The sequence below is a fragment of the Myotis brandtii genome, unplaced genomic scaffold (genome assembly GCF_000412655.1).
Source record: "Myotis brandtii unplaced genomic scaffold, ASM41265v1 scaffold484, whole genome shotgun sequence".
NCBI classification, from domain to species: Eukaryota; Metazoa; Chordata; class Mammalia; order Chiroptera; family Vespertilionidae; genus Myotis; species Myotis brandtii.
Genome location: NW_005368491.1, coordinates 943,451 through 968,927, shown reverse-complemented (window position 1 = coordinate 968,927; position 25,477 = coordinate 943,451). Strand labels below are relative to the sequence as shown.

At 43.0% G+C, this 25,477-nt stretch overlaps 1 long non-coding RNA gene across 2 annotated transcripts in view; it reads left to right on the top strand.

Moving 5' to 3' along the window:
* The window catches only part of LOC106727825, a 29,048-nt gene extending 3,882 nt beyond the window's left edge, over positions 1-25,166 (top strand). Inside the window, exons 2-3 of one of the 2 annotated variants that reach the window (XR_001364082.1) lie at positions 4,575-4,672; positions 24,992-25,166. This is a non-coding gene — a long non-coding RNA (uncharacterized LOC106727825). Of the gene's footprint in view, positions 1-4,574; positions 4,673-24,987 lie in introns of both variants that reach the window. The other variant, XR_001364081.1, reaches the window with a different exon arrangement.
* Positions 25,167-25,477: the final 311 nt, after the last annotated feature.

Below are 25,477 nucleotides of genomic sequence, written 5' to 3'. Positions count from 1 at the left end.
GGGTTGCAGGCTTGATCCCCAGTGGGGGGCGTGCAGGAGGCAGCTGATCAATGCTTCTCTCTCATTATTTATGTTTCTATCTCTCTCTTCATCTCCCTTCCTCTCTGAAATCAATAAAAATATATTTTTAAAAAAAGGAAAAAGAAAAGATAAGCTATCTTCTTGGAGCCAGAGTACAGTTCTAGAAAGCGTCTTGAGATAGCAGTAAGAGATGCAAGCTTATCCAGCCTCAGGGAAGGAAAGATAAGGGGCAATTGGTAGTTAGGGCTTCATTCACTGGGTGGAGATGAGGTCATCTTAGTCCTTCATCTAGAAATAGTTCAAGCAATGTCAACATCAAAACTTGAAGGTAATTATACATCTCTGGATTGACAGTAGGTGAAATGAAAATACGATTTGTGTTAAAATATTCCATCAGATGCATCATTGTTCAGCATTTTCATTAAAATAATCCATGGGTTCATTAATCAGATATGGACTGAGTACTGTCTTTAGGCATTACTCTCAACAATAAAAAAATCAATGGTGACGAAGAGGGAAGGGTCCTGCCCTCAGAATTTATGTTATAATCGGGAGAAATGGGCAATAAGGAATTAAAAATAAATATAAGAGAAAAGGCAGAAGCGATGAAAAGTGCTGCACAGACCACATTACAGAAGAATGGCGATGTGCTGGCGAGCTATTCCCTTCTGGCAGGGTGGACAGGAGAGGCGTTTCTCACCAGGCTGCATTTAGGCTGAGGGAGGAGTAGAAGAAACGGGATCAGATGAAAACATTCAGGCAGAACAGACAGCAAAATCTCAGCTGGTCACAATGTTGAGGTTTTAGAGCAGTGGTTCTCAACCTTGGCTGCACATTAGAATCACCTGGGAATCTTTTTAAAATCCTGATTTCTGGGCCTCATCCTCCGGAAATTCTGTTTCTTTGTTACTCATGTTGTGGCCCCACCCCATAACAAAGAAACAATTTCTGGAGGGTGAGGCCCAGAAATCAGGATTTTAAAAAGATTCCCAGGTGATTCTAGTGTGCAGCCAAGGTTGAGAACCACTGCTCTAGACCCAGGACCCAGACTGTAAGAGGTTTGAAATCTTTTTACTTAGAGACTCGTTGTTATTTCCTTTTTTATTGTTGACTCTATTAGAGATGGAGATGTGCCCCATTTTCTCCCCTTTGCCTCCTTCCACCCTGCCTGCAACCTCCTGATTGCCAGTTTCACATAATTAGTAACTGGAAAGCTCTTTTTTTGTTGTTAATCCTAACCGGTGGATATTTTTTCCATTGTTTGTTTGTTTGTTTTTGTTTTTTTTGTTTTGTTTTGTTTTGTTTTTAGCGAGAATGAAAGGGAAGGAGGGAGAAAGAGAGATACAGAGAAACATTGATATGAGACACATCAGTTGGTTGCCTCCACATGGCCAGGGCCAGGGAATGAACCTGCAACCCAGGTACGTGCCCTTGACCGGAAATCAATCCTGTGACTCTTCAGTATTTGTTTGTTTTTGTTTTTTTTGTTTTGTTTTGTTTTGTTTTTAGCGAGAATGAAAGGGAAGGAGGGAGAAAGAGAGATACAGAGAAACATTGATATGAGACACATCAGTTGGTTGCCTCCACATGGCCAGGGCCAGGGAATGAACCTGCAACCCAGGTACGTGCCCTTGACTGGAAATCAACCCTGTGACTCTTCAGTGCACAGGCCGATGCTCTAACCACTGAGGGCACCAGCCAGGGCTGTAACTAGAAACCTCTTAAGACATCAACAGCCTGTGTGCTTATTTTTAGGGTCAGCGAGGCATGTGGAGAAGCGGAAGTGAGGGACAGAGTGGGAGGTGGCAGCTGACAAGAAGCGCAGATACTAAGCCCATTCCTTCTGGCTCACAGGACAGGTCTTGAGCCTGAGATGGGCCTGGAGTTTAAAGCAGAAGTGGATGAATTATGTCATGATGCCATGTTATCTTCTCGGTGGGCACTCGAGCTCAGCGTGGCTGCTTCCAGGCCTGATTGGAAGTGAGGCGACAGTGAAATGGATGGCTGTGAAGTGACAGCAACAGATGGGCCTCGCTAGCATGAGGCAGCCAGAGGCATGCAAAGTTTAAACAAAAATCCTCCCTCCTGAGCATGACAGACCATAGAGAACAGGTGACATCATTAGCGAAAGGTCAGGTATAAATATAGCGAGCTTGTTTAAGGCAGCTGGGCATGGTCTGGCCTTAGCAATCATATTCATGTACCTGGGAGGTAATGTGGAAACTCCGTGTGTATCCATCTCTATGGAATTGAGTCCAATCTATTGTGGTTGATGTCTTAATGAGAACACAATGGTTATAATATATTAAAACTAGAGGCCCAGTGCATGGAATTTGTGCACTTGGGGGGGGGGGGGGGTCCCCTCAGCCCGGATTGCGAGAGGGTGCAGGCCAGGCCGAAGGACCCCACTGGTGCAGGATCGGGGCAGGGGAGGGATGTGGGAGGTTGGCCAGGTCGGGAGGGACCACAGGAGGGCTCCAGGGCATGTCTGGCTCATCTCACTCAATCTGCTCAGTCCCAATTGGCCGGACCCCAGCAGCAAACTAATCTAACAGCCAGAGCATCTGGCCCCTGGTGGTCAGTGCACGTCATAATGAGCGGTTGAGTGGCCTTAGCATATCATTAGCATATTATGTTTTGATTGAATGAATGGCCTACCGGATACTTAGCACATTAGGCTTTTATTATATAAGATTAAAATGGATCTACCAACAGAGCAGAAGGGTCTGTTATAGCAGCCAAATGTAAGCTCCCTTCCTGCCCAGACTTTTGGCACATAATTTTAATCAACTACGGAAGTCAACAGAAAATCTCAGTCGCATGTAATTTGTAGATGTCTTGAAACCCGTGAATGAAATCAAGGGCAATGTTTGGCTAGTGTTCATTTTATGCAGACAAGGTTCCGAGTTCATCTGTTAAGCCTCAAGAAGGATTCTTTGGCATTTCCGATCTGATTATTACTGGCTTGGACCCAGTGTAGACTAGTGATTAAGCCATAATAGGCTTTAGTTTCTATTATTAATCGCTTAGACTGGAAAGGTTTATCAGACCCAAAGCTATTAAACGTTTAAAATTCTGGAGTTTTTTCCTCACTTGCTAAATACTGAAGCCCGGAGGCTTTTGGTCCTACTGCTTTCATGTATGAAGCAATTGGAAAATGCTAATGTGTATGTGTGTACACTTCCATGTGCTCACACACTCATGTGCATTCACATGTACGTGTTCTATAGTCTTTCAGGGATAAGCCCTCACCTTTACAAAATATTGTAACTTAGATTAGCAAAGCTGAGAAACACTGCAGCCTGTTCATGCATAAACCAGGTGCGGGTGCCCGGGGCCGCATCCCAGGGGCCGCCTGGAATGAGTCTGTTTCAGAAGTGGAAGTGAGCTTCAGCAGATGTTGCTGTGCCCACCGGATTCTGAGTGGCCTAATTCTTCAGCACATGCACGTGGGAACTTGCTTCTGAGTTGGATTCTAATGTGAAAGGGATCAGCATTGCCCTTGGGACTAAAACTCCCCAAAGGAAAAGGGGTACACATGAGTTCAGCTCAGAAAAGGCCACGGCAGTTACAGAAACACCTGGGAGAGATGCCAGATACGACAATAGTTTTGCACACATATCACCTCGTAAGGTCTTTCAAACCGTGTAGGAAGTTGAGTTGTTTCACAGAAGGGCAGTCAACCACCTTCCTGGGCGTCCTGTTTCATTTTACTGAAAGTGCTGATATTTCAAAGAGAGAAAGGGACTACTCGGAGGACTTCCGATTACCAAAATGGAGCATAAGGGGGAAATCGCTCTGAGTCCTGCGCACGATGACGTAGAGAGTCTGAAAGTGTATTCTTGTGGAAACGGCTCTACAGGAATAGAAGATGTGGAAGCATAACCCACAGGCAGAGTTTGGGACATGAGTTCAGCTCAGAAAAGGCCACGGCAGTTACAGAAACACCTGGGAGAGATGCCAGATACGACAATAGTTTTGCACACATATCACCTCGTAAGGTCTTTCAAACCGTGTAGGAAGTTGAGTTGTTTCACAGAAGGGCAGTCAACCACCTTCCTGGGCGTCCTGTTTCATTTTACTGAAAGTGCTGGTATTTCAAAGAGAGAAACGTACTACTCGGAGGACTTCAGGTTACCAAAATGGAGCATAAGGGGGAAATCGCCCTGAGTCCTGCGCACGATGACGTAGAGAGTCTGAAAGTGTATTCTTGTGGAAACGGCTCTACAGGAATAGAAGATGTGGAAGTGTAACCCACAGGCAGAGGGTGGGATTTCGCTTTGGATGCAGCTGCTCATTTATTAAAGGGTTTCTCTTTTGGTCTCAGTCAGGGGTTATGTCCAGCTGCATGGACCAGAAACACAATTACAGCGGCTTCACCAACGAGGGGTTTCTTTTTCTCACATCGCAAGTCTAGACAGAGACAGGCAACGTTGGCCGCATGATGTCCTCCGCATCCTGGACCTACTGTGTCTTGTTGTTCCTTCATCCTCATGGTGACTTCATGGTCACAAGAGAGTGTTCTCAGCCTCTCCTCTCTCTTCTGTACCCAGACAGGAAGAGTAGGAAAGCTCTGAACAGGAAGGGCAGGGGCCTGTCTGCTACTGACATCAGCGGCTGCGGCACGGGAAGAGGAACCTGTCTCTCACAGGTACGTGAAGTACTTAAAAGCCTGCCCGGATTCAGGAATAAGGTCTGTTGTTTCCTTCAAGCTATTTCATGTACTATGTTCTTTCAATGCAGTGCAACTAAAGACACTCTATTCTTGTTTAATGTGGCTTATTTCCCCTGCCCATGTTTGAATCTTTATTCTGCTGACTTATTTTATGAGTGGGTCCTCCCTCCATCAAAATGACAGTTTTCCAAATGTTATCTTTGCTCTGAACTCTTCTTTCTTTTAGCAGCTATTCCCAGTGAGAGGCTGTATCTGACAAGTGCGTTCTCACTGTTGTGCAAGGGCTTTGGGAATGTCCGTGCCCATTCCATCAGCCTCGCTCTCCTCCCGCATTCTTCCTGAGGAGACTAACTGCGCATATATTTCCTGGGGATGTGTCAGAATCCCCCATCTCCTCTCTGTGCTTGACGATTGCTGGTGGCTTTTCTGTAGCGTGTTTATATTCTCAGAGTCTGTGCTGTTAAAGCTGATGTCCCCTCTCACTTCAGTAACCGTTCAGTAAGTACCGAACGTTTGCGGAATGTGACTGCTGGTGACCCTAACTGTGCCTTCTGTCGCATGGTGCCACCGTTGTCCCTCTTTCTGTTAATTCCACCTGTAATGATTTTAGACTTTATTATAACTTTAGGAATATTGAGGATCATCTTTGCGTGCTCCCTTCTTTATGGAATAAAGGGTAAAGGGGCTGATCTTTCCATGAATTAGTAATGGAAAGTGTTTATATTAGAGACTAAAACCCAGAGAAGTAGCCTGCATCTCTCCTGTTTCTTATCCCACCCTCTCTGTCTTTAACCCACTTTTCCCACCGGGTCCCATGAGATACACCACATGTTCACAGCATTTTCAAGGCATTTTTTCATTTAGCCTCGTGCTGTCTTGATAGTCAGGCATTGACTTTGACAAGGACAATTACTTAATAATAATGTAATATTTTGGCACATGGGCTCTCCTACAATTATATGGTTAGTAGGAAAAATGATCAGCTATGTAATATAATCTGATAGAGACTAAAATAAAATGTAAAAGCTGATCTAAATGTACTTTTGAAATAAATAGACCAAGGGAAGGAAAGCTGGCTTGTGTTTTATAAAAAAACAAAACACCATAAAATTAAATATAAAGGAAGAGTACAAAGCAGTGGCTGTTTATAAAATAGATGGGTTATTGGATATTTTTATCACAGAATCATGACATAATTCTTACACATTTGAAGGAAAATAGGCACGAATTAGAATTATCTATAGCAAAGGACTGAGTAGAGAATGAACAAGGTACCGAAGTGGTTTAACCTGCCCACATCCAAATGGTGGTAAGACAGGACCAGGTGTGCAGGGCTGGTGGACAAGGATGGAGGCAGGTGTCCAGTTGAATGAGGGAGGATTAACCTGCCCACATCCAAATGGTGGTAAGACAGGACCGGGTGTGCAGGGCTAGTGGACAAGGATGGAGGCAGCACGGCACCCAGTTGAATGAGGGAGGGCACAGGGAAGAAGGGGTTGGGCATAAATATGTAAATCTGAGGCTGGGTGTGTAAGATACTCCGGGGTAAAGCAGACCTGTCCCATTAGCCATGGGTTCTGATCACGGGAATGTAATTAATAAAGCACATGGTTGGAAACTACATTATATCACATGCTCTTATCAATCACCATGCACATAGTTTACACGCTAATGGAGGGTTGCAGAGAAGATAAGTTTATGAATCAAAACGGGTGAGTAAAGACGATCAATTGACATCACTTTGAAATTTTGGAAATCCTTGCCCTGGCATGAGGAAGGTTTATTTTTCCATTTTATGTCAGTTCTGTGATTTAAGCTCATTTATTTTTTGTACTGTTTCTTCATTAATATGAACATCTAGTCACTTCTTCTCCTCTACATTTAAACGCTTAATGACAACTAAATTTCCCACTCCTTTCACATTTGTATTCTTTAAGGCCCTTTTAGTATCTTCCTAAAAAACACCACCAAGTCTCCCCACAAACAAGGATCTGACATGTCAGGTTGTGGGAGTGGTGAAGGGCTACCCTCTGAGTAAGCAGGAAGTACTCCAGGGAGAGGAAGCCCTGTTCAGGAACAGATCCCTCACCAAGCTCCCAGCTAGACTCCCACTGGGGCATAAATATTTCCCTTTTAAAAAGAACATAACTCTCCCAGCCACTGTGGCTCAGTGATTGAGCATCAACCTATGAACCAAGAGGTCACGGTTTGATTCCAGGTCAGGGCACATGCCCGGATTGCAGGCTCCATCCCCAGTAGGAGCCATGCAGGAGGCAGCCGATCAATGATGCTCTCTCATCATTGATGTTTCTATCTCTCGCTTCCTCTCCCTTCCTCTCTGAAATCAATAAAAAAATATATATATTTTTTTTAAAGAAAATAACTCTAACTCGAGAAAGGTTATTTTTGCACTTAGCATCAGTTCTTTAAATCAGAATATCCCTGGCCTGCCCCTCTCCCACAGTTTTCTTCCGGTGTTCTCCCAATCATGAGGCCAGGTGTGCAAAGGAGAATTCGCCTCAGCGTTCTCCAGGGGGCGCTGTCCTGCCTCTCCACCGCTCCCTCCAAGGCTCCCTCCTCACACCTGGGCAGTCCATTGTTCCCTGCTCCCTTGCCCATGAGTAGTTACGTCTTCAGTTTGGAAGAATATGTGCTAGCTACCGTATCGATGGATTCACTCACGCAGCCTGAAAACTTCCTTCAGAGATGAGAACAGTTCGGGGGAGCCAAGACCTCTTGCCTGCACAGCATGGCATAGACTCGAGGACCACTAAGCCCTCGAAAATGCAATTGCGACAGTCAGGAAAAGAGAAGGGACAACAGCGAGTCCATGGAAAGGCTCGGTGAGAGGAGGACAGTGAAAACTGTCTGTGGGAGTCTGTGGAGGTGTCCGGGGCAGGGGGTGGGAGGACATAGGTCAGCAACAGGTGAAAGGGCTTTAGAAAGAGACAGAAAGTTCATCAAAACAAATGTGTTATACCCAAAGCTTTTGGAGAAAGCTGAAGTGGGACAGGGATCGCTGTCTATGCAGCAGACAACTTTGGAGGAGAAATCCCAGTAGGAGCCATGCAGGAGGCAGCCGATCGATGATGCTCTCTCATCATTGATGTTTCTATCTCTCGCTTCCTCTCCCTTCCTCTCTGAAATCAATAAAAAAATATATATATTTTTTTTAAAGAAAATAACTCTAACTCGAGAAAGGTTATTTTTGCACTTAGCATCAGTTCTTTAAATCAGAATATCCCTGGCCTGCCCCTCTCCCACAGTTTTCTTCCTGTATTCTCCCAATCATGAGGCCAGGTGTGCAAAGGAGAATTCGCCTCAGCGTTCTCCAGGGGGCGCTGTCCTGCCTCTTCACTGCTCCACCCAAGGCTCCCTCCTCACACCTGGGCAGTCTGGGCAGTTGGTTGTTCCCTGCTCATTCGTTCATGAGTAGTTACGTCTTCAGTTTGGAAGAATATGTGCTAGCTACCATATCGATGGATTCACTCAAGCAGCCTGAAAACTTCCTTCAGAGATGAGAACAGTTCAGGGGAGCCAAGACCTCTTGCCTGCACAGCATGGCATAGACTCGGGGACCACTAAGCCCTCGAAAATGAGACTGTGACAGTCAGGAAAAGAGAAGGGACAACGGGGAGTCCACGGAAAGGCTCGGTGAGAGGAGGACAGTGAAAACTGTCTGTGGGAGTCTGTGGAGGTGTCCGGGGCAGGGGGTGGGAGGACATAGGTCAGCAACAGGTGAAAGGGCTTTAGAAAGAGACAGAAAGTTCATCAAAACAAATGTGTTATACCCAAAGCTTTTGGAGAAAGCTGAAGTGGGACAGGGATCGCTGTCTATGCAGCAGACAACTTTGGAGGAGAAATGCTATGAAAGGAAGGTTGGTTAGAATTAGAATAGGGGCCAGCCACCGCTTTCCATACAGGGTCTCCTAGTGAATGTTTTAGGCGTTGCCGGCTAAGAGGCAAAATTGAGGACATGATGGAGCCATTTATGTAACAAGAGAGAGAAAGTTCCACACATCTTTTTGTTGATGAAATTCAAAATATAATGATGATAATTAAATTCATTTTTAAAAATATAGGTGTAATGATGAGATGAAAGGAATTCCCTTTTGTGGGGAGGATAACGTTTTATTTAACTGAGGTTCAAACTTAGTTTTCACTATCATCAAAATTGATTGCAGATTCATCGGTCAGTGTTGATCCAAAATGAGATTTTTAAGTTTTTCTTCTTGGAAAGTATCTTTTCACACAGATCGCTGTTGGGAATCACTGGAGTCAATATAGCAGCACCTGGTTTTAATGGAGCATATTCATCAAGGGGAAGGCATATATAACTCCATTATATTTTTCTCCTGATATTTGACTTTAGCACATCATTATATTGCATATAGGTAACTTCCAAAAGGAGATTAGGTGGGAGCTTGTCAATGGCACAGTTCATTGGATTTTGAAATATGAAGGGTTTCCCCCTATCTCCCAGCACTTTGATTAAGGTCCAATGCTGCTGGGGGGAATATATAGTTTGAACTTGCAAAATATATCTCCTGTAAATATTTGTGGGAATGGAGATCTTGTTTTTCGTTGTTTTTATCTAAATATATTTGTATTGATTTCAGAGAAGAAGAGAGAGGGAGAGAGAGAGAGAGATACACTGATTGGCTGCCTCCTGCCTGCCCGCCTCTGGAGAATGAGCCCGAAACCGGGGCATGTGCCCTGACCTGGAATTGAACCCTGACCTCCTGGTTTATAGGTTGGCACTCATCACTGAGCCACACCAGCCAGGCAAGACCAGGGTCTTAATGTGCCTTTCCACTAATGTAGTTAGTAACCCACAATGAAGAGGACCAATCAGTTAATTTCTCTATCACCTCCTAGAAATTTGCTTTAGCCGAGTGGCTTCATATAAGAAAGAAAAACTCTAATTGGGTGTGTCTATGCATTTTTCTTTTCATCATCTCACTGTTGTGAATGAATTTTGTTATTTATAACCAGAAGGGGAATTGGTTATTGCTCTACGTCTCCACCGCATTGCGTCTTCCTTCTTGTGATAGCAACCAGAAGGTGTAGACTGCGTCCCAGGTCCCCAAACACGCCAGCCTGCATGAGGCAGGCCCAGGGCTGCTTTCCTGGTCCTGTGTAGCCAGCCCCACACTGAGCCTGACGCTAATCCATGACTCACACAGGTCCACTGATCGAGAGAATGAATGAAGCATGATCACGTTTGATGCCCATGACATTATCCCCATTAGACAGATGAGGGACGGAAGGTCAGACAGGCTAATTAAGGAATGTTTTACCAGGTCACGGAGATGATAAGTGATCTCGCGCAGGCTGAAACCGACCTGCAGACTTGAGAGCCATTATCTTTTCAATTACCCTGGGCTGCTCCTACCGGCAAATCATTAAAGCCGTACAAGTATTTAGAGCTGACCCAAGGAGCCGCGTTCTCTTCAGAAGATTGTGTTATGAATACTTCATGCTTGGTCGCCAGCACTTTCGTGATGTTGGGAATCGTAAAACAGGCTTCCCCTCCCTCAGTGCAGAGGCAGCAGGCAGGCCCATGGAACAGTGTGGCACAAACTTTCAATGTGTATCTGGAGAGGACTAGGGTGCCTTCACCATGCCAGGTGCTCTTTCCCAGAGCTGCTCAAAGGTGTGTGCTGCCGAGGCAGGCATGGGTCTGCAGGCTCTGGTTTCTGAGTCCCAGGGAAGAGAATGGTGATGGTAGGGACTTTCTCTGGGGAATTCATCCGTAGGAAGAGGCTCACTTACCACAGGCAAACCGTTTCCGAGGGAGCAGCAATTGTGTTGCCTCCGCGTGCAGACAGAACAGCAGTCCCCAAATGCAATTTCAGTCTTCCAAAGGACAGTGTCCTTCTTTCAGAAATGCCCGGGATTGTTTTTTGTTATTTTGTGTTGCTTAGAAGGACGACTTAGTGGGCCTCTTTAGTCAACGTGAGAAAGAAAGAAAAGAATGATTCTCCGATGGCCTCACGGCAGTGGACTGAGGGTGTCTCTCTAACACAGCCCGGTCCTCTAGGTCCATGGTCGGCAAACCTCGGCTTGTGAGCCACATGCGGCTCTTTGGCCCCTTGAATGTAGCTCTTCCACAAAATACCACGTGTGGGCACGCAGGTACAGTGCGATTGAAACTTCGTGGGCATGCGCAGAAGTCAGTATTTTGTGGAAGAGCCGGTATTTTGTGGAAGAGCCACACTCAAGGGGCGAAAGAGCCGCATGTGGCTCGTGAGCCGCAGTTTGCCGACCACGGCTCTAGGTGATTCTGGGAAAGATGTTTAAAATCAGGATAAAGCACTCTTCAAACACTGGCGCAGTGAGATTGATTCAGACGGAATGTGTTCTTTTGTTCTGAGAGAATGTCTGTTTTCCATAGTGTTTTTAAGAAATCCCTTTAAAAATACTGAGATCTCCGTAATCTGATGTTAATCTCTAACGTTAAGAACTGGATTAAATTTACTTACATCAGCCAGTCTTGGCTCCTGTTACATTCAGCATATGAATTATTTTCTTTTGACAATTACTGTTAGTAACTCCGCGCTTTCTAAACGTGTGCTATTAGGTCTTAGTGTATATATCTGTGTGTGTGTATGTATGTATTTATTTATTTTTAATCCTCACCCGAGGATATATTTTTATTTATTTTTAGAGAGAGAGAGGATGGGAGAGAAAAAAACATCAATGTGAGAGAGAAGCATCAATCAGTTGCCTCCTGTACACTCCCTGACCGGGGATTGAACCTGCCACCCAGGTGTATGCTCTGACCGGGAATTGAACCTGTAACCCTTTTAGTATAAGACAACCCAACTAACTGAGCCACCCGGCTAGGGCAGTGTTTGTTTGTTTATTTATTTATTTATTTATTTATTTATTTATTTATTTATTTAGAGAGGAAATGAATAGGAATTTAAAACTAGTACCAGCAACTGCATCAGTATTTTGGGACATTTGTATACTGTTTTGGCTATATAGGGGAGAAAAAATAATTTTCCCTCTACCCTTCTGAGTTCTTAGCTGGGACTCCTGTCATAAAAGACAGATTAGCAAGAGTAAAACAAACAGATGTTTGATAAACATGTATACCTCATGTAAACCTGGGAGATGCACAGAGAAAAGTGACCGACTCAAGAGGTGGCTTAGGATTCAGGCTTAAATACCACCTTAATAGGGAAAGGGGAGGGCGAGAGGAAATTGTTTTTAGGAGTAAAGACTGGGACTTAGAAGAACATGCTGATGGAGGTAAGATTGTGACAAAGGGTGTCTGGCTGTGATACCAACTTCTAGTCCAGCCGTGGGCAAACTACGGCCCATTTGAAATAAAAAAAACAAAAAAAAAAAAAAAAAAACGTACCCTTTTATGTAATGATGTTTACTTTGAATTTATATTAGTTCACACAAACACTCCATCCATGCTTTTGTTCCGGCCCTCCGGTCCAGTTTAAGAACCCATTGTGGCCCTCGAGTCAAAAAGTTTGCCCACCCCTGGTCTAGTCTCTCCTATGACAAGAGTCAGTCCTCGCTGGTTGATGAGACGCTGGGAGGAGATTTATGACAATGGGTCTCTTTTGGAGGATCTGTCTTGAGGCAGATGAGGGAATTCTGAGAAAGCCTCTCCCTGCACTTGCTGTTTTTCAAGTCCTGGAGCTCAAAGAAATCAGTCTGCCGAAGCAGCACCTTTTAGGAGTGTGTGTTCTGCTGTCCTTCACCTGCTCCGCACCTTCCCTGTGTATTCCTCGAAGGCAGGACCTAAATGCTCCAACTCTGTGTACTTCCTCAGAAACCAGGTGATTCTCCATGGTAAATGAATACGTTTATAAGTAACTCTGTGCCTACTTTATATCTGTAAAATTTATATTTGAGGTTGCAGAAAATATTTTCAGGACATTCACTTTGGGAAGATGAAAGGTGGGCTTAAATTTTGGGTTTATCTTTAGCATCTTACTAGAGTTTGAGCTTCTCTAGGGAATATACTATATATCATTCATGGCTGTTTTCTCACCACTGAATCAGATGACTGACCCTATTCAACACTCAATAAAGTTTTTTATTAACTAACTGAATGAAAGACAACTAAACAATACCTTTCAGGCCCAGGGGTTGGCACACTAGGGTCAAATCTGGCCTTTGGGCTATTTTTGTATGCCTGTAAGTGAAGAATGGTTTTTTTTTTTACATTTTTAAAGGGTTGTAAACATAGCAAGAATATGTGAGAGAGACTTTGTGGACCACAAAGCCTAAAGCAGTGGTTCTCAACCTTCCTAATGCCGCGACCCTTTAATACAGTTCCTCATGTTGTGGTGACCCCCAATTTCATTGTTACAAATTGAACATAATTAAAGCATAGTGATTAATCACAAAAACAATATGTAATTACATATGTGTTTTTCGATGGTCTTAGGTGACCCCTGTGAAGGGTCGTTCGACCCCCAAAGGGGTCGCGACCCACAGGTGGAGAACCGCTGGCCTAAAGTATTTATTATCTGGTCCTAGACAGAAAAATGTTTGCAGTCCCGGCTCTATTTTTAATTATACACTTTTTATTTTCTGCAGTAGTTCCCCTTATCTGTGGTTTTGCTTTCCATGGTTTCAGTTACCCATAGTCAACCATGGTAAGAAACTATTACGTGGAAAACTCCAGAAGTAAACAATTCATTCATACTTTAGTCTGAATTCAGACCAGTTTGTGAAGTGAGGCTATTCAGGGAGGTTGACCCTCATAATTCCTTCTCTTTTATTAACAGAACTCGTATTTTGTTTGGTTTATATTGTCCCTACCTCTAGGGATGAAGTGTGGCAGGCCAAGCCAGTTCTGACAATCCCACTCATCACTATTAGTGATTCATCTGGGGTAGACATATGACTCATTGCTGAAGATGAAATGGATGGGGGATACCTGGGAAGATACACCTCTTTTAAAGACAAACATACAAAAAGGAATATACATGTTTGCTCCCACTCCATTCTTTCTTCCTGGGGACTTGGTTATGTGCTGACCCGCAGTCATCTTTGACCTTGAAGAAAGAGAAAACAGTTCACAGTGATGCTGACCTAACATTCTATCCCTGTTGGGCGACTGGACTGGCCTCAGAACCACCTGCCTTCAGTTTTCTGGTCATATGGCCTCATGGTTCAGGCCGTCATCAATTGTGTATTCTGATACTTGCTTCCAAAATATCCTGTCATTCAGGTTTTAAATTCTCTTCTAATAGCTAGATTAAATTATTAAAAGTTTGTTTGAAATGAAGAGCTTTTTCCAACACTTGGAGTCATGAGTATACTCTAGGATTGTCTAGACAGGGATTAATGCAGTGGTTCTCAACCTTCTGGCCCTTTAAATACAGTTCCTCATGTTGTGACCCAACCATAAAATTATTTTCGTTGCTACTTCATAACTGTAATGTTGCTACTGTTATGAATCATAATGTAAATATCTGATATGCAGGATGGTCTTAGGCGACCCCTGTGAAAGGGTCGTTCGACCACCAAAGGGGTCGCGCCCCACAGGTTGAGAACCGCTGGATTAACGTAACCTGGTATTGCATAAACATGGCAATAACCATTTGGGCTTAAATTTGTGTGAGAAGTAACCATTTGGAGAGCAAAGTGGATTCAACCAAGACAAATCAATTTAAACCTCTCATCTGATTTAGAAGCAAGTGTGTGTGTGTGTGTGTGTGTGTGTGTGTATTTGTGTGTGTTTATGTGCATGTCCTGGGTGAACATAGAATGCATATTTTCCATGTAAGTAGAAATCTATGCTCTAAACTTCATGTTTTGAATTTCATTAGGAACCCCCAAATTCCTTGTTTCAGAATGGATGGAAATGCGATGTTTTTGTGATATTGTTCTACCTTCTTTCTTTACTTTGATAACCCAACTTGTTCAGTTGCATTTCACTGCCACATAGGAAACTGCCCAGGTCTCACAACTGCAGAATCATGCTCTTCAGGCTTCTGTTGGCTCCACTTTAGTTTTGTTAACTCTTGTGACCCAACCATTAACTGAGTTTGATTGCTTTTTGAAAACCTTTCCAGTAATTTTATGATTGAGATGGTGTTTTTCTCAGTTGTGTGCTTATCTTACTCATGTATGTATGGCACTAATAGCACTCTGGTGGACATTCCATATCCTCCCCCATCGCTGCCTCATGTCGCCTTCTATCATTGGTCAGCCTATGAAATTTCATGGGTCGTTCTATTTCTGTCCGTTCTCGGGAACTGTTAACTCTCTAGCAGGGGCCCATTATTCCTGAATTTGGGAAGCGACAACTCCCTGCACCCCCCGGCCCCAACGCTGCTTTCATATAACAAATCAAGACTAGAAAACTTCTTTATCTAAAGGAAAAAAGGGTTACATATTCTATAATGAAATTCTAACATGTACATAATGCTTTACAGTAAATGTGCATTCATGTTTCTTATTTTATCCTCATAAAAACTCCATAACATTACCAAGGTATTGCTTTTTTTTAAATCGATTTCATGTTTTTTTAAAAAAAGAGGCTCGGGAAGTTTAAGAGGCTTGTTCAAATCACTTTCCTTTGAAGAAAGAGATTCTTCCCTAAACAGAGGTCTCCTCATTCTAATCTCTCCCAGAAATAGCACTTTGAATTGTTTTTAAAAATACGTTTTTATTTATTTTAGAGAGAGAGAGAGAAAGAGAAAGAGAGAGATAGAAACATCGATGAGAGAGAAGCATCAACATTGACCGCTGCCTCCTGCACGCCCCCTGCTGGGAATTGAGTCCACAACCCTGGCGTGTATCCTGACCAGAAATCGAACACATGACCTCTCTATGCCCAACCAAATGAGCCACACCCACCAGGTTATCTCTTTTGTTTTGTTTTGTTGTTATTGCCACCATCTTTTTAAATGACCTTTGGAAATAATTTCTGAAATATAATTTTTGTCAGATGTGGCCAATTAATGAGGCCAGCTGACATCTGGCATGTCCACTGAAATCAGTGAACCTCTGTAAACATCTTTCCACCAACTTCTGTTCTAAAAACATGTAGCAAAATGTATTGACCACGTATTAGGAGGGCATAGGAGCATTTGGAAATGCTTGAATACTGCACATGAACTCAGTGAACAACCACAGGTTCTGTCGGTGCCGTGTGTCAGATGTCAGTGTCAGCTGAAGACCGTAATAAAAAGTCCAAACGTGAAGGTCCCCAGTTAATGTGCGACGCCACCTTTTCCCGCTTGTATTCTCAGCCGATGACAGAATTCTGTGCACCTGACCACCAGACTTTATTGGTGGTTCACACATGTGCAGTGTGCGTTCCATTTTAATTAACCTCAGGACTCCACGAGCCAGAACTGGGCTCCCTAATTATTTTCATGAAAACCAGTGATCTGCCCAGAAATGAAGGTTGAGAGAAAATATAAGCCATCAGAGCCATTGCTAAACCTACACAAATAGGCATGGTTGCTAGAAAATATAACCGATTTTTTTTTAAAGACTTTCATATTATTTAACTTTTGTTGAATGGTGTTACAGTTAACTCTAGAAATGACTCATGGGCTGATTCTTTTTGTACATCTGTCTATCAATACACACACACGCACACACACACGTATATATATTTAGGGGACAGTAAAGAAAATTTGCCCTAAGGTAATATTTCTCATCTTCATAATGCATGTGAAAAAGCATTCTTGTTTTATCCTCTAAAAATAGCTGAGACCAGAAATTGAACGCACTGCTATCCACAAGCCGGCCTTGACAGGGAGCGGCCAGGATTATCTTCAGGATCAAGGCTTCGTGATTGAGATAAAATGAAAGAGACTTTACCGCTCTTTATGTAATTAAATGCAGTCATTATGAAAATTTCTCTGCACAGCTGTTAGGCTGGAAAAAATTAGCATTATCAGTAATCCCTTTATATCTTTGACACGATTCATAGTTTCCCAGCTATTCCCTGTTCTGAAAATGAAATGGCATTTGGAACCTTCCATAGGTAAGTGTTGCTTATATGTTGCCTTAATAGCAATTCTATACCTCATTTTTTAAATTCAGTGAACCATTCAGATAGTTAAACTGCCAGGGCTTGACAATTTGTTTATGTGGTGACTCGCAGATAATGGGTCAAGTGGCCAAGCAGGTCGTAACATAGTCAATTCAGTTTAGTCTGAAACTTTTAGACAGCTGAACTAATTAATAGCCTCCAACCAGGCTGTTTATTAGGCCATTCTAATGTCCTAAGGTATGGCCCCCAACTGCCTTCCCCTGCTGGCCTGATCGCCCCCCAAATGCCCTCCCCTGCCGGCCAGATGTTGTTCCAAAGTAGGAAGCCGGGTGTGTCCATAATCAGGAACTCGGGCTGATTGATGTATTACCTCACCTACTTGATCATATCTAACAAAAGTTCCCCCAATATGTTTATTAGTATTTAGAATATGTTTTATCTTCGTTTTTGTGTAAATCTCTAATAATCCTGAACTTGGGTAGAAAAGATAGAGGTGCAGTATGTTGGGGTCCTTAACACCCCACGTATGAGTCCAAGCTCACTCAGACCCATCATGGTGGCCCTGCGTCCTTCAGGGAGAGACTGGAAGGGAGACTTGGCAACGCCTCCAGGTCCTTCCTAAGGGAATCTGTCTGACTCTCTCTGAGGGACGCTTGGTCTTGAGAAGTGATTCCTGTCCAAGCCTTAGGTGAGGGGGCCCTCCAGTCCTTCCCGACGTGAAGTCAGGCTTCTGCTTACAACACGGGGGTTCCTTTGTTTATTCAGATCAAGTTGGACCCTCGTCCTCTGCCCAACTATTTTAGTCTAAGAGATAACCATGGCTACTTGGCAACTACTAAAGATTCTCATGGCGCAAATTATTCCGATCATCTTTCTGCCCCTGCTGCCCATTCCTGTAACCATGAGCCCCTCCCCCCCCTCCCGTTTCCAGGAGAGAAGTGCTGCCACTTAGACTTTCAGACTCTGGGGGCCTATCACCCTCCCTGAAACCAGGGAGCCTGTGTCTGCCTCCTCACCCCGCCTCCTAGGAGCAGCCAGTGCAACGTCTTTCAAGGCGCTGCCTGTATTTCTTAACAAAAAGATACTTAACATTTTTACGTGGAAATAATTTCAAACATATAGCAAATGTGCAAAAATAAGCAAACACAAAGAGCAGCGGCATACCTTTACCAGGTTCATTTGCTGTTAACAATTTGCTCCATTTGCTTTGTCATTCGGACTCTCTCAACACTTGGGAGTAGCATTCAGAGCTTTTGGTCCTTTACCACCAAAGAGTTATTTCTTAAGAAAAAGGGTACATGCTCATGGAACAACTGTCCAGTTATCATTTTCACTGAATTTAACATCAGCTCAACTCTTTTGTTTTATCTATTACTCAAATTCCAGTTTTCCCAGCCCACCCAATCAGGCCCTGTATTGCATCTGTTTGCCCTTTGGTATGTACTGCAACCTAGGGCTACGTATTGCACTTTGCTACCATAACTTTTTAGACTCACTTCATTTGGAAGATTTCTTTTCTTTTTTTTTGTTTTCTTTTTTTTTTGTTTTCTCAAAGTCCCTTTATTCTTACAAGGCAAAATTAAGTTCCAGAAAAGAATGTCTTATTTGAAGGTGTTCATTTTGTGGTAAATTATTTTGTTACATGTTACGTTTTAACAGATGCTGACAAACGTTTGTTAGTTCATACATGAGCCTTTGTAATTCATGCCCAAGAATATTTGTTCCCCAAGCTTTGATATGAACAAGGTCTCCTCCAACTGTGTAATAAAGAAAAGTGGGTCCTGGCCGGTGTGGCTCAGGTGGTTGGGCATTGTCCCTTACACCTAAAGGTTGCCAGTTCGATTCCCGTCAGGGCACATGCCTGGGTTGTGGGCTCGATCCCTGGTAGGGGCCGTGCAGGAGGCAGCCAATTGATGTTTCACTCTCACATTGATGTTACTCTCCCTCTCTCCCTTCTTTTCTAAAAAATGAAAATAAAAAGTCAATAAAAACATTTTTAGAAAAAAAGAAAATAAGGTGGCTACATATTAGTCAAGTTTTCAGTTAATATCTGGCCTTTTCTGGGGGAGTAACTGACACTTTCCCAGGCAGAGTACCTCTGACTGCTTGTTAAGAAGACAAGCCGTGGTTAGAGTTACAAATACCAATGGTGTAAGAGTGGAAAAACATTGTCACTTCTGATTGCGTGTCTGGAAGATTCACTCCATGCTGTAAATCTCTCTGAATTATGTAGGTTAATCTTTGGAAGAGATAACAGCTATTCATTACAAATTTTAGACATTATTTCCCAGGATATTTTAGAATTTACTGAAAAAAAGTATCAAGGATATCACAAAAACCAGAAGATGATCCCAACTATAGATACAGAATACAACAGCTACAAAATATCACTGTAATGAGCCAGAAGAGGTACTTGATTTTTGTTGCAGGAGAATTTCGATCAATAGAGCACATAACTATACATTGCATTTCTAGAGCGATAGAGGACCCATAGCACTAAACATCAGAGCTGGCTCTTGAAATGAGCATTGGGAAGAAATGTGGTAGCTAACTCAGTGTAGTGATTACACTGGAGTGCACATTTGCAAGGACAAAGAGTTCCCAGAGGATATAGTCACATCGGCTTTAATAAAGGCTGAGGCTGTGGTAGATCAGGAGGAAGAAGTCACGGGCAGTCATCAATCATAGAGACATCCGAGTGTTTCCAGGCACAGTCCTTCAGTGCCCTTCCTTGGCCATCTAGGATGTATTTCATTTTTGCATATCAACCTCCAAGACTTGTCTGAGGTACTTGTCAGGGGAGTCCAAGCTCAAGTTCACCAGGGGACTTTAGTAATTTCACATCATACAGGTAAAGCCAGGAGAGAAACTGGTTGAACGAGGAGCAAACTCCATTTTCTGCCTGCCTTGTAAACCTCTGAGCACACCCATTTGAGCCCCCACCTCGCCCATTTGTGAATTTTTACTTCTCTTCTTGATTCCCTGTATGTCTGTATTTCTGGATTCCTGATTCCTCATCTGACTTATATTCTCAAAATGATCTGCTCCTTTGGCCTTGTTTTCTCATGAGCCTTAGTTTAGTGATTTGGCAGAGAAAATAAGACGAAAGACATAAAACTTTGCATCTTTTCTATCTGCAAGATTGCTTGTTATATTATGGTATTTAGTGGCTCATTGGATCTTTGAATTGATAGGATGGAAATTGGGGGTTCAATCATTTTAAATGATTTATTTGGGAAGGACACATGAGAATAGTTGCCTTATCTGATGCTTAGATATAGTGTATTCATTGTAAATCCATCCATTATATATGGAAAACAGCTTTTGGTTAGATAACATTCACTGTGGTAAGATTCTATCTTCATTTTCCATTTTTATGTTCTCAATTTTTGGAGAAAACCCAAGAGATCTTATTATAAGTAATAGTAGAGTTTTTTACTCTAAATATAGTCAGCCCGTGACACCATTTGCCACATAGAACACGTGCAATTGCTTTTTATTGTAATGTCATTGAGGTTGGCTGGGCTGGAACAGGATTCTCCTGTCACTGTCATGGCCTTCAACACTCTCCTATAGACAGATGCCTGATTCTTACCCAACTGCCTTTCTTACAAAGTCTGGCTTGTTGGCCTGTTGACCCAGGGCTCCTTGCAAAGCTGCTGGAATTACTTAATTGGCCTTTTAAGCATGTTTAATGTCCTGATGAAGTTCTCTATTTCCCATGTGTGTTGTATAGAAATCAATGGCTGGCATAAAGACTTTCTTGGTTCATCAGGAGGCATATAATAAGAACAACAATGACAACACTAACTTAGAGTACCCACCACATATCAAGTTCTGAACTGTACAAATTACATGTATTGATTCCTTGAGTCCTCAGTAATTTTGTGAAGCATTAACTGTTATTGTGCCCATTTTACAGACGTGGAAACTGAAGCATAGAGAGGTTTAGTAATTTGTCCAAGTGCATACCGGAGGAAAAGTCTGACCTGGTATTTAAACAAGCATAGTCGTGAGAAAGTCCCAGAGTCAACAGAAGGTGAAACAGAACAAAGCAAGAAAAGCCACAGTAACAATACACTAAAGAGCTTTTCTTTGACCATCGTTCTTCATGCACATTTGTCCATGGATTATGCATTTTGACTACTATCCATTACTAAAGTGTACACTTTGGGAAAGACTTTAATAATTTATTTAGATTCATTATAGACCCCAGGTCAACTCTGAAGTTCTCAAGTTGCTCAGAGAAACTTGAATAAATAGGTCTGAAATTTCCCAGGGGAGGGGTGAAGGTTCAAGATATTTCATCACATTTACGTTAGAAATGCACGAAAACTTGGAGATGAGCCAATAGGTTTCCCACCGTGACTGTTGGCATGCTCCATCAAGGCAAGAATTTTTATTTGTGTTGGTGTCTGCCATACCCCTGATAGTTGGAATTATGCCTGGAATACAGTAGGTGCTCAAAAAATACTGGGCAAATAAATGAATTGAACAGATACCATGGGTCATAACCTTAACATACACTAGATTTGCTGTAAACTCTGGAGAACAGCAGAAGAGAGACTGGCAAAGCAGAGTGGAAAGTAACTTCAGGTCTGTCTTACATGTCCTTGGTCCTCACCTCACTGCACAGCACTCAAGAATATTCACAGCCATGCCCCAGGGAGCGGGAGGAGAGCCTTCATTTGGTATAATGTTGTTTTTTTGTGAGGACAAGAAAAAATTTCATGCACTAATTCCAATGGTGAATACTTTTCAAGGGCTTATTATGCAGTAGCCATTGGATATATAGTGAAGAACATATATATTCTTCACCACATTTTACACATGAGAAACGAAGGCCACAAAGCTGGTAACTGGCGAGCTGGGATCATGAACCTCATCAGCCCACTTTAGAGCCACACTGGTGCCAGTGGTCTGTGGTCCTTCCTCGGATTCAGTGGAACTGAAGACACACCCTCACAAAGCCTATCAGAAAGTACAAATCTGACGTGCCCTGCGGGACAGCGGACGGTGGTGTGAGAGAGTGTGAGGGAGGGAGCGGCAGGGTGGGACGCTGAGAAAATGGATTTTGGCTGGGGAGGGAGGTGCTATGCCAGGTCAGGCCTTTTAGGCCGTGTGAACTTTTGTGAGCCGTTTTTTATCTCAGTGGGAGGTCGTCGCAAGATTTTTGTGGGGATGCGACATGATCCTATTTATGTTTTATAAATGCCACTCATTCTGCTTCTTGTACTTTTATAGAATAGTCACAATGATTAATGGCACATTTTTGACAGAATATTCCTTCCTTCTAACATGCTTTTTCATGACTTTAGCTCATTCACGTGCCTCATAGATGGTATTTGGAAAATGCTTTTGAATAGAAACCATATTTAAGACTATTTTTGGATTGATATGTTGTAACATAAATAGATATGATGTGTATGAGAAGCAAGTTTAGAAGATTTGTATATGTTACTATGATTTAAAATTAAGGAAAAGGCATGTGGCAGAGGTACGAGTAAGTACTTCACTGCACCATTGATAAAAGTTACTAAAAGTAACTTTTCCAAAGCTATGCAATGCGTATTATAGGTTATGTACATATTAAATATTGTTGGTATATTTATATATATTTAGACAGTATTTTCTATAAGTAGTACTGATGCAGGCATATGGAATTATAATGTAATCATATTATGTAATTATAATCTAAAGTATTGAACTTATTAATATAGAATTCTATAATAGAATTAAACTGATTCAGGTTTACTATTTCACCCATATTTTAAATATAATGAAGCAAAGGCAAGAAAATCCTGGATTTTAGTGAAATTCAGTAAAGAGAATGCTTACACTGGCCTGTATAGTAAACTGCTAAGACTCACAGGTTTGTACTGATATTATTGCTTGTTCTTTGCAAAACCACCACCTAGGAAAACAGCCCGGCCACCTTTCGGGTGCGCGGTGTTTGTATCTCATTCGTATAAACAAGTTGTCTTTTGGAACCAGAAGTACAAACCGTGGCCTTTGGCGCTGGTTAAAAGCTGAAACTGTTGCTCTAACAAACACAATTTCTCTTCCTGGGCTGCTTGGAGATTGGCAGGAGCTCAGCCCTGAACATCCAGGGCAAGCGCACGGTCCAGCAGCGCCCCCTGGAGGCCAATGGCGAAATAGCAGCCTGTCCTGTGGCAGCAGGAAGGCGAGGAACCAGTTCTCCAAATACATTTTTGGAGCAAGTAGGTGAGGCAAAGAACCACCTGGAGAACGGGGAGGCAGGTGACAGGTTAGACAGCAAGAGAAGTGGCACGAAGCAGAGTCGGTTAATGATTCAAGCGGCTTTCTGACGCGGAGAATGCTTCAGTTGGTGAGAGAAGGGGGCACTTTTAAATTCTCGCTCCATACCAGTCAGGGAAGTCCTCCGAAGATTTGAATGTCCTTGCCTATCAGGACAGGCAGACATTTTATAAGGTGAGAATTCTGCATGAATGCCCCTGTTCAAAGGCTGTATTATTGAATCTGCCACCCGTCAAATCTGAGAATGCAAATGAGAAGAATCCTGTGGCTACCGCCCGGAATATGGGCCAGTGGTTCTGTTGTTATAGGGAAAGGCTGTCTCTTTTGGTTAATTTGCCATCGCTAAAGTTTTGGTATAGTCCAGTGATGGCGAACCTTTTGAGCTCGGCGTGTCAGCATTTTGAAAAACCCTAACTTAACTCTGGTGCTGTGTCACATATAGAAATTTTTTGATGTTTGCAACCATAGTAAAACAAAGACTTATATTTTTGATATTTATTTTATATATTTAAATGCCATTTAACAAAGAAAAATCAACCAAAAAAATGAGTTCGCGTGTCAGAGGTTCGCCATCACTGGTATAGTCAAATTACCACTGCGCTCTCAACAAATAGGACTTTCATTCCTATTTTAAGGTGACCAAAAAATGCATGGTGGTCAGATAATTCTTATTTTATGTTATTTGTTTTTCAATTCAAAACCTTTTATTTCATTTTTTACCTTTTCAACATTTTTTCAAAATATATTTTATTGTTTTACTACAGAGAGGAAGGGAGAGAGATAGAGAGTTAGAAACATCGATGAGAGAGAAACATCGATCAGCTGCCTCCTGCACATTTCCTACTGGGGATGTGCCCGCAACCCAGGTACATGCCCTTGACCGGAATCGAACCTGGGACCTTTCAGTCCTCAGGCCGATGCTCTATCCACTGAGCCAAACCGGTTTTGGCCTTTTCAACATTTTTATTGAATTTATTTGGGAATGGGGGAGCCTCTGGGATAACTACAGGTCATGGGGGAGCATGGTGTGATGGGGGTGGTGGTCACGGGCCAGCACTGTGCTACCACTGGCAGGGATCAGCCCGTCTGTTTTGGTCTGTCCTGGTCTGTTCCTCACATAAAATAGATATTCTTTTTTTAATGTTTTATTGATTTTTTAGAGAAAAAGGAAGGAAGAAGGGGAAAGAGATAGAAACATCGTTTGGCTGCCTCCTGTATATCCCCTGCCCCGAAACCAGGCGTATGTCCTGACCCAGAATCGAACTGGCGACCTCTTGGTGCATGGGGTGATGCTCTATCACCGAGCCACCCTGGCCAGACAAAGTAGATATTCCTTTTTTAAAAATTAACAGTTCCATCTCTTCTTTACTTCCATAATCAAATCATGTAGATATGGTCACCCCCATTTTACAGATAAGGAAAGGAGACTCAGAGATGAGTGAGTAGCATGCCCTGCATCACAAAGGCCTGATGCAAATGCTCACGGCTTTATTAGCCACATTCAGTGCGCAGGGATGTGAGGCTGAGGGGCAGTGAAATCCATTACCCAAAGCCACACAACTGGCCAGCACATGTTTTGGTATTTCTCACCCAATTTAAAAAAAGACAACACACACACGCCTAGAAAATGAAAGATTTTGAGTAAGAAATGATGAAGATAGCCAGGTCTTTAACTTGCACAGGTACTAGTGAGAGATGCCGGGATGGGCGTCGTGGGGGCTCAGCAATGGTGGCCCGGGCTGCTGTCTGCTTTGTTCTGTTGCTGCTGCGAACCACCACCCCTTTCCTGCTGATGCTCATTCAGAAAGAAGTCTCCTGGCCCTAACCAGTTTGGCTCACTGGATAGAGCGACTGAAGGGCCCCAGGTTTGATTCCTGGTCAGGGCACATGTCTGGGTTGCGGGCTTGAACCTTAGTAGGGGCCATGCAGGAGGCGGACAGTCAATAATTCTCTCTCATCATTGATCTCTCTCTCTCTCCCTCTCCCTTCCTCTCTGAAATCAATAAAAATATTAAAAAAGAAAGAAAGAAGTCTCCTGGACATTATAATGATTAGACATGAACCTGAAAGGATCAAATCTCCAGGCTTTCGATAAAAAAAAACCCTCTTTAAGCTGTTTGTACACAGATCATCCGGCCGGAAGCAGGATCTCAGGAATTCTTCGAGAGGCCAAGGCGGGTCAGAGAGGATTAGCGCAGCCGGTGGGCACGCAACTAAAGGAAGCTTCTCAAGTGAGCAGAGCAAAGCAAAACAAGCCGTGTGAGAAAATGCTGACACAACGCAGGTTTCAGTGTAATAAACAGTGCGCTCGGACCTCTGCTTCACCCTATGGGACTGAGCACCATAAATACATTATATTTTAGTTCTTAGGAGAGGAGCAGAGGGTCCACGCCATGTAAGAATCGTGTTTTTATGAGCCCGCTGATGAGTAGCCGGATGTTGAATCGCATCCTGAGTCCTTAAGGCCTCATAAGCAGAGCAGCACAGCCTGTGTTTGCCCAGGGAAGCAT